This window comes from Nicotiana sylvestris, chromosome 3 (genome assembly GCF_000393655.2).
Source record: "Nicotiana sylvestris chromosome 3, ASM39365v2, whole genome shotgun sequence".
Lineage (NCBI taxonomy): Eukaryota > Viridiplantae > Streptophyta > Magnoliopsida > Solanales > Solanaceae > Nicotiana > Nicotiana sylvestris.
The window spans coordinates 199,903,553-199,913,193 of record NC_091059.1 but is presented as its reverse complement, the minus strand read 5'-3'; positions in this window follow the sequence as shown (position 1 = coordinate 199,913,193).

The following is a 9,641-nucleotide window of genomic DNA, read 5'->3' as shown; positions in this document are numbered from 1 at the left end:
AACGAAAATGTGTTAAAGACCATCAACTACCTCTAACCAGAACCTGGTGTCACAACATCTACGGACTACTAAGAGTACTAAATACAACCGTTTGAAAGGAATATAGCATTGTTTGTCTCGAATACATGAGATAACAGAATATGAAATAAGATAGAGGAGACGTCGGGCCTGCGGACGCCTGCAAGGCTACCTCGGTGTCTCGGTGGACTGAAGGCTAGCTCCCGAGCTACTGCTGCTGACCAAAGGCTACTCCGGTATCTGCACAGAGTGCAGAGTGTAGCATTAGCACAACCGACCCCATGTGCTGGTAAGTGTCTGGCCTAACCCCAGCGAGGTAGTGACGAGGCTAGGACCAAACTCCAGATAAACATGTGCAGTTATATAATATATGTCGAAAAAAGTAAATAGATAATAAGAAATCAAAGCTGGGGAAGGGGAACATGCTTCAAGGGTAGCAGATAAAACAGAATATCAAAGAATAATAAGGAAACTACAATTTAACTTCTAACACTGATAAAAATAATAAGGCAACTTTCACTTTCAGTTTCATCTTGTTGCAGGCGTGCAACCCGATCCCATTTCTCATATCTTGTGGTAGGCATACCACCCGCTCCTATTTCCTAATATCTTGTGGTAGGCATACCACCCGCTCCCTTTTCATTATATCTCGTGGTAGGCATACCACCCGATCCCATTTCATTATATCTCATGGTAGGCATACCACCCGCTCCCATTTCATCGATCTTGTGGTAGGCGTACCACCCGCTCCCATTTCATCATATCTTGTGGTAGCAATACCACCCGCTCTCATTTCATCGATCTTGTGGTAGGCGTACCACCCGCTCCCATTTATAAGTCATCACAAAATTACAAAAAATCCCGGCAAGGGAACAAAAATAATATAATAACTTCCCGGCAAGGGAACAACCATATCGAAACAGTCATCCCGGCAAGGGTGAATCAGCTATAACCAAATCCTAATTCATTTTGTACTCAGCTCAATTAATGACAATACTCAATCATAACTAAGATCTACGAGGATAAAATCAATCTTTACTCAATATAGGAGATCATTAATTAAAGCATCCGAAGTGCCATCTAAGAGCACAACAACATTCAAATTTAAGACTCACGGTCATGCTCGACAGCAACGCATAGATACTCGTCACCATGCCTATACGTTGCACTCAACAAGAAGCAAGTAGCAAATAGGACTCAACTCCTAATCCCTCAAGCTGAGGTTAGACCGAACACTTACCTCGAACTTTCACGGCCAACTCAAGCCTCGAACACCGCTTTTCCTCTCAAATTCGGCTCCAACCCAATCGAATATATATATAATTGACTCAATATCATCAATAAGTGCTAAACAATCCAATTCCAGTGTTCAATTATAACTTTCCAATCATTCTTCCCAAAATCCCAAAAATCGACCCCGGACCCGCTTGGTCAAAACACGAGGTTCGGACTAAAACCTGATCACCCATTCGCCCACAAACCCGAATATATAATTTGTTTTCAAATCCGACCCCAAAATGAGGTTTAAATCACAAATAATCAAAAAACCCTAACTCTATCCAAATCCCTAATTTCTACCCTTAATTACATGTTTTAGGCCTAAAAATCTAGTGGGTGTTGATGGGAAATGAAGAAAACAAGTTAAAGATTACTTACCCAAGAGATTATTGTGAAGAGAAGCTTCAAAAATCGCCTAAGAGCTTTGGAGAAGAAGAGGTTTGTGAAATTATTATAAAATCCCAAAAGTGTTTTGTTTTTGGCCTTTTTAAAATCAGTGGGCGAAAATGCCATTCGCATTCGCGGCTGACCCTTCGCGTTCGTGATGGTCAGGCTGGGTGAGCCTTCGCATTCGCATACACGGGCTTGCGTTTATGGAGAGTAATCTTCTCGAGCCCCCGCGTTCGCGTCCAAGGGTTCGCGTTCGCGTAAGACAACTACCCCACCCCCTGCCCAGGCCCATTTGGCCTTCGCGTGGCCAGGACCGCGTTCGTGAAGGGTTACCCCCCTCCCCCCCTAAAGCCTCGCGTTCGCGACCTGAGCTACGCGTTCGCGTAGAAGGAAATTCCTTCAGCAACAATTAACCCATCGCGTTCGCGTGGGTACTCCCGCGAACGCGAAGAAGGAAGTACCAAAAACCCAACAAATGAGAAACCTGCAACATTTTCTAAGTCCGAAACCCTCCGAAACACATCCGAATCACACCCGAGCCCTCGGGGCTCTTAACCAAACACACGTACTAACTCAAAAACTTCATACGAACTTATTGTTGCGATCAAATTGCCAAAATAACCTCAAAAACAATGAATCAAACCTCAAAATCAAAGGACTTTTCTCAAACTTCATAAAACATCAACTTTAGCAATTTAGGTCCGAATCACGTCAAACGGACTCCGTTTTCAACCAAATTTTACAGAAATGACTTAAAACATATATAAGACTTGTACCGGGCACTGGAACCAAAATACGGGCCCGATACCATCGCTTTCTAATCAGATTTCATTTCAAAATTCCTTAAACATTTTCAGAAAACAATTTTACTTAAAAATTTATTTCTCGGGCTTGGGACCTCGGAATTCGATTCCGGGCATACGCCCGAGTCCCATATTTTCCTACGGACCCTCCGAGACCGTCAAATCACGGGTCCGTGTCCGTTTACCCAAAATATTGACCAAAGTCAAATTTATTTATTTTAAACTCAAATTTCATCATTTTTCACAAAATTTCATATTTAAGCTTTCCAGCTACGCGCCCGGACTACACACGCAAATCGAGGCGACTCTAAATAAGGTTTTCAAGGCCTCGGAAGCACAAAATGCAATTAAAAACAGGTGATGACCCTTTGGGTCGTCACTGTTTTTTATTATCTTATAAATAATTGTATACTTTATGTAAGATCTTATTTTACTGCTTGAATATTTTAATTTTTGAAGTCAATAAATCTTTAATATCATAAGTAAATTTTAGTTTTATTTTATATTTTAACTTACTTCAAAGTATAAATAGTCATATGTTATCTCAATTTACGTTTTTCTATATTTTTTATTTTTTCCAATTATAGTTTTTCAATTAATTTTTACCTCCATATTTCTAGCTAATTTAGAAGAAAATCTATGAGTGAATCAATATATATATATATATATATATATATATATATATATATATATATATATATATATATATATATATAAAGAGAGAGAGAGAGAGAGATTATATTTGTCTAAGATATATTTAGATTATGTATAAGATTCATTAAACTACTTCTCTTAATTACATTCCGTCTATAATTTCTAATAATTAATATTGACTTATAATTGTCAAGTAGCTTCATTTTAGCTTGCCACTTGGCTTAATCACAATGCATACTACTCTCCTTTTAATCTATATTATATTAAAAAGAGAGTACTATGCATTGTGGTTAAGCCAAGTGACAAACTAAAATGAAGCCACTTGGCAATTTTAGGACAATATTAATAATTAAAAATTATAAATGGAAACATAATTAATGAAAGTAGTTTAATAAATCTTATACATTATCCAAATAGATCTTAGACAAATCCAATCTTTATATCTATATTTATATTTATATGTATATTTGTGTGTGTGTGTATATATATATATATATATATATATATATATATATATATTGATTCACTCATAGATTTTCTTCTATATTAGCTAGAAGTATGGAGGTAAAAATGAATTAAAAAACTAGAATAAAAAAATAAAAAATATAGAAAGACATAAATTGAGATAAGCTATGACCATTTGTGCTTTGAGCTATAAAATAAAACTAAAATTTACTTACGATATTAAAAATTTATTGAGTTTAAAAATTAAATAAATTCAAGCAGCAAATTAAGATCTTACATAAAGTATACAAATTATTTATAAGGTAAAAATAATTAAATAATCAAGAAAAAATATTTTAATAACAAGAATAACAAAGTCATATTAATATCGATAAATCATGCAAACGAATATTTTATACGTAAATATTACTACAATATTTACATATAATTAAGAAAATATTTTTCTATGATTAATATTTGAATTGAGTGCAGTTAGTTTAAATTTGAAAGCATAACATATTTTTTAAAATGCGGTCCAAACTAGAAAATAGAATGATAAAAATTATTTGAATTTGAGATGAGAAAGTTTTAAAATTTTTATCAATATTATATTAGAATGAGTGTGGTAGAAATAGATATTAAATTCATACAAACTAATAAAAATTCACACGACAATGTAATAATATTAGTTATTGAATAATATAATATTAAAAATAAAGAATAAATAGAGAAAAAACTTAAAATTCAGATTTTTTATCATAGAGAAAAGAGTAAAACTTATTTAAATTTGAGATGAGAATTTTTTTATATTATGATAAGAAAAGTCATAATGTGGATAAGTCCACATAACTCAAGTCTAATATATAAAATCAAAAACTAAAATATTGAATAATAAAAATAAATTAGAGATAATGTGAGGAAATTTGTAAATCATAAGTTTAGAAAATAAAATAAATGTAAATATACAATACAAAAAAAAATTAAAAATTTCGAGAAATATTTTAAAAACAAAATAAATATTTATTTTATCATTACAAAAATTTATATATATTAATAAATAGAGAAAAATAAAAATTCAAATTTTTTATCATAGAGAAAAGGGTAAAATTTATTTAAATTTGAGATGAGAAAGTTTTTTATAGTATGATAAGAAAAATCATAATATGGATAAGTCCACATAACTCAAGTCTAATAGATAAATTCAAAAACTAAAATATTGAATAATAAAAATAAATTAGAGATAATGTGAGAAAATTTGTAAATCATAAGTTTAGAAAATAAAATAAATGTAAATATACAATACTTAAAAATATTATTAAAACTTAAAAATTTAAAATTTTCGAGAATTTTGTTTAAAACAAAATAAATATTTATTTTATGATTACAAATTATATATATATATGTGTGTGTGTGTGTGTGTGTGTGGAAATTTATAAATCATAAGTTTAGAAAATAAAATAAATGTAAATATACAATACTTAAAAATATTATTAAAACTTAAACTTATTTAAATTTGAAATGAGAAAGTTTTTTATATTATGATAAGAAAAATCATAATATGGATAAGTCCACATAACTCAAGTCTAATAGATAAAATCAAAAACTAAAATATTGAATAATAAAAATAAATTAGAGATAATGTGAGGAAATTTGTAAATCATAAGTTTAGAAAATAAAATAAATGTAAATATACAATACTTAAAAATATTATCAAAATTTATTTTTTTAAAATTTTTGAGAAATATTTTTAAAACAAAATAATATTTATTTTATGATTACAAAAATTTATATATATTTATCTATATTATATAAGAATAGTAGTTGATAATGATATTAAATAAAGTTACAAATTAATGAAAAGCCACATAAAATATTGTAAAACTATATATTAAATTAAAAATAGCAAAACTATATTAAATTATTAAAAATTTACTATTAGAAAGAAAGGGAAAGATTATTTGAATTTGAGATTAGAAAGTTCTTAAAACTATGTTGAGAATGCTCAAACTATGGAGAATACCACGAAATTGAAGTCTTATTTATGAAAAATAAAAAAACAAATACATATTTCAAAATACATAATATAGGTACTAATGAAAATTAAAAATTAAATTTGAATCTTAAAACTAAAAGAGAAAAAAATTTACGTAAAGAAATAAAATGACAGTGAAAATATTACTACAACATTTAGATATAATGTGTTCAAACAATTAAAAAAAATATTTTTCTATGATTAATATCTGAATTGAGTGCAGTTAGTTTAAGTTTGAAAGCATAGCATAATATTTTGAAAATGCGGTCCAATTTACAACATAGAATTATAAGAATTATTTAAATTTAAGATGAGAATTTTTTTATTTTTGAAAATATCATGTAAAGAAATAAAACAGTAAAAATATTACTACAATATTTAGATATAATGTGTTCAAACAATTAAGAAATATTTTTCTATGATTAAATTAAAATTTTAAAAATATAAATTAATTTCTAATATAGGTAATTGTACTAATGAAAATTAAAAATTAAATTTGTATTTTAAAGCTAAAAAGAAAAGAAAATTTAACTGCATCTAATACAAAAATAATTATAAGAGAACTCAATATATTTGGAACGTAAATATCAAATAACTTATGTATTAATATTTTAGACTAATTCAAAGTTACAATTTAAAATAAAATATGATATTATTTTGGCTATAGGTAAAATATTAATATAAAAACGACTTAAAATATAGAAGGGAAGAGATGTATAAAAAAATAAAGGTAGTGTGATTTATAATTTAAATTAATTGAAAAATAAATAAATTAAATAATTAAATTATATTTAAAATATTACCGATAAATTTAAATGATTAAAAAATTTCGAATAAGAGGATACAAGCATAAAAATATACCAAATTTCAAGAATAAAATATTTATATTTATTAAAGACTATTAAAAAGATAATAAGCAAGATATTAATTAAATTATTAAGCTAATAAAAAATTATATGACAAGTATAATAATATTAAATAATAAATAATACAATAACTATAAGAAAAGAACAAAAATAAAAAAGAATTTGCATAAAATGATGTGATGAATAAGACATATTTGACTTTCAGTCAAAAACAAAGTGATAATAAGAATTTTCTTAAAATGATATGATATAATGTGCTCAAACAACACGATCACAACATGACATATTTAGTATTTTTTAATATTGACACTGAAACGAAATACAAGTACTAAAATCAAGGGATTAGGTTGCTACAAATAAAATAAAGGTTGTCTACTATGAGATTTGAATAATAATTTCATATCTTGCTTCAAAATTAATATCTAATGTTATATAATTTTTATATGAAAGGTTGATATTTTAAGGTTATTTGCACATAATTCAAATAACCTAGATTACAATTTGACATAATTTGTATTCGCGCATCATGCGGGTACTAATACTAGTATAATATAGATACTAGTCTCTATTTCACGTGCCTCGCACGTGGGGCCTTATAACTAAAAAGAGAACGATAAAACAATTAACCAACATAACTTGAATCTTAATAGATAGTGAGAGAATGTTTGTTACTTGGATTTTAATTCTTTATATATGTCCAAATATCTTCTTACGACATGACTTAAAAGAAATATTAACAAAAAAACCATCATGATTGTAGGACGTAATTTTTTTTTTTTTTTGTACTATTGTAAATTTATGGTAAAATGCAGGTCATTCCTTTTCTAACTGAGACGTCTTTCCCTTTCATGTAAGGATTCTTTAGCCAAAAGTTTATATAGCAGATAAAATATATTTATGTATTACTTTTAACGCAGACTTTATTACAAGGAAAGACTCTTAAACCCAATAAAGTTTCACTTTTGCTTTTTAATCCATGCGATAATCTACCCATAGTTAAAAGTTACTCAAAAGTTTTCAAATATAAAATATGAATTGAATTCAAAGTTTTCAAATTAGGAAAAGTTCTAAATATGACAATTTTATTAACAAATAATTATCTTTTTAAAAATAATTACCTTTTAAAATCTATCATGTTATTCTCAAACCCACCATATACATATAGCGATTAATTCTTCTTCTGTAATCTAAATTAAACTGGTAATCTTAAATATATGAACCTGCTATACTTACAAGAAAATACTGTTATATTTGAGTCTAACAGTAATACACAAACAGTGAGACTTTTCTTGACAATATTAGTTCGTTCAAAAGCCAAGCACAAGTAATAAGCTTTTAACCCATAAAATATACAATATCCTGCTACACAATATTAAATTAAAGTGTAAAAAGGATTTACACTATTAAATTTAAAATACAATTTGAATAACATTCAGAATAAAAAAAACTCAAACCAAAAGTTATATATATAGATAGGGGCACTTCGAGTCGTTTCAATGGTAAGCAAAAGTAGTCACCGGATACTCCGGTGATTTATCAACATGAAACTTTTGGAATACATAATCTTAAAAAAGACCGACAAAATATAACAAAAGTTAATGAATGCAATTTGAAATACTAAGAAAGTATAAAATTAATTTCCAGTAAAGGATTTATATGTATTACCTTTATTCACTGGATCTAAAGACATGAATCCTTTTTATAAATCTATATTATATTAAAAGCACGAAGTCCCTTAGCGAAATTTTGTTCGCCACTTTTACGCTTTAAAAATTGAATTCACTTTGGATAAAATAGTAATTAAATTATTTACTTAATTTAGGAATTTGAAATCAACTAAAATTTTGCTTACTAAATCTTTATTTATTTGAACTACAATATATGAAGTCTTAATGTTTAGGACCTTAAAATCAATTGAATTTTATCTTATATAAATTATTTTATTATTTGAACTAATAGATAAACTCGATAACAATAAATGCAATTGGTCAATAATTAAAGATTTTAAAAGAATTGAAATAAATTGATAAACGCACGACAAACTATCAAAGATGACGTGAATATTAAATTGGATACAAAATCTTGAGTTTTAAAACATATACCAAAATTTTACCTTCATATGCAATACTTATGTTTTTAAATTTTGTTTAATCATGTTCATCGAAAGTTCAAAAAAATTTACGCTTTCAAAATTTGAGTCATTTAATTATTTTTGTAATATTTAAAACTTTGACATTAATTAAAACTTTAAAGACTAAATCTCTCTCGATTTGAATTAGTATAATCATAAAAGTCTAACGAATTAAATGTTTAGAACTTTGATATTAACTAAAATTTTGAAGACTAAATCTCTCTTTATTTGAATTATATTTTATCATAAAATTCTAACCAATTAATTTTATTTACTTAATTATCGTAGAAAAAAAAGACTAAGTAAAAAACTATGTAAAGTGGATATTGCCGTTTGGCGCTCATCTATTTTTTCGTATTCTTAATTATTGATTTTTAACCAGTTCTTTGCTAACTTGGTGTAGTTTGTATATCATATTATTGTGTTTTCTTTTGGTTTGTTTTATTATTGTAAAAATATTGGAGATGGGGTATCAGCGGGTTGGTGCTGGAGGATGAATCCAAAATTAATTTGGATAGGAGTATTTCACCTTCCTACGTTTTCCTTTTTTTGCTCGACGTATGTATAATTTAAATTGGAATAGAATTCTAGTCGTAGGTGATTTACAATTATATCCCTAAATTATACAAATATTTAAGGGCATAAAAGTTGATCAATATTTTAAGAATATTTTAGTCGTTCAACATTTAACATAAATTATTCGTACTTTTATAATAATATAAATAGATAGATATAGATATGGATGGAAAACAATTTCTATTTGTGCCTTTTTATAATGCGAAAAAAGGGTCACACTTTTTGTTTTGTAAAGTTGAAGGAAATCTAACACGGGAAACAACTGTCTAGGGACAACTCAATGAATCACAGCTGTGTTTTAACAAGCAATCAGCACCTTTCTATTTGGCTGAATATTAGTTAGTCAGTGACTAAGTAAAGGAAATAATCCATATTCTGCGTTTAATTTGTTGCCGCCGCTGATGCCTTTTGTTCGTTGCTTTTTCTAAGCGCCCACAAAAACCCAGCCT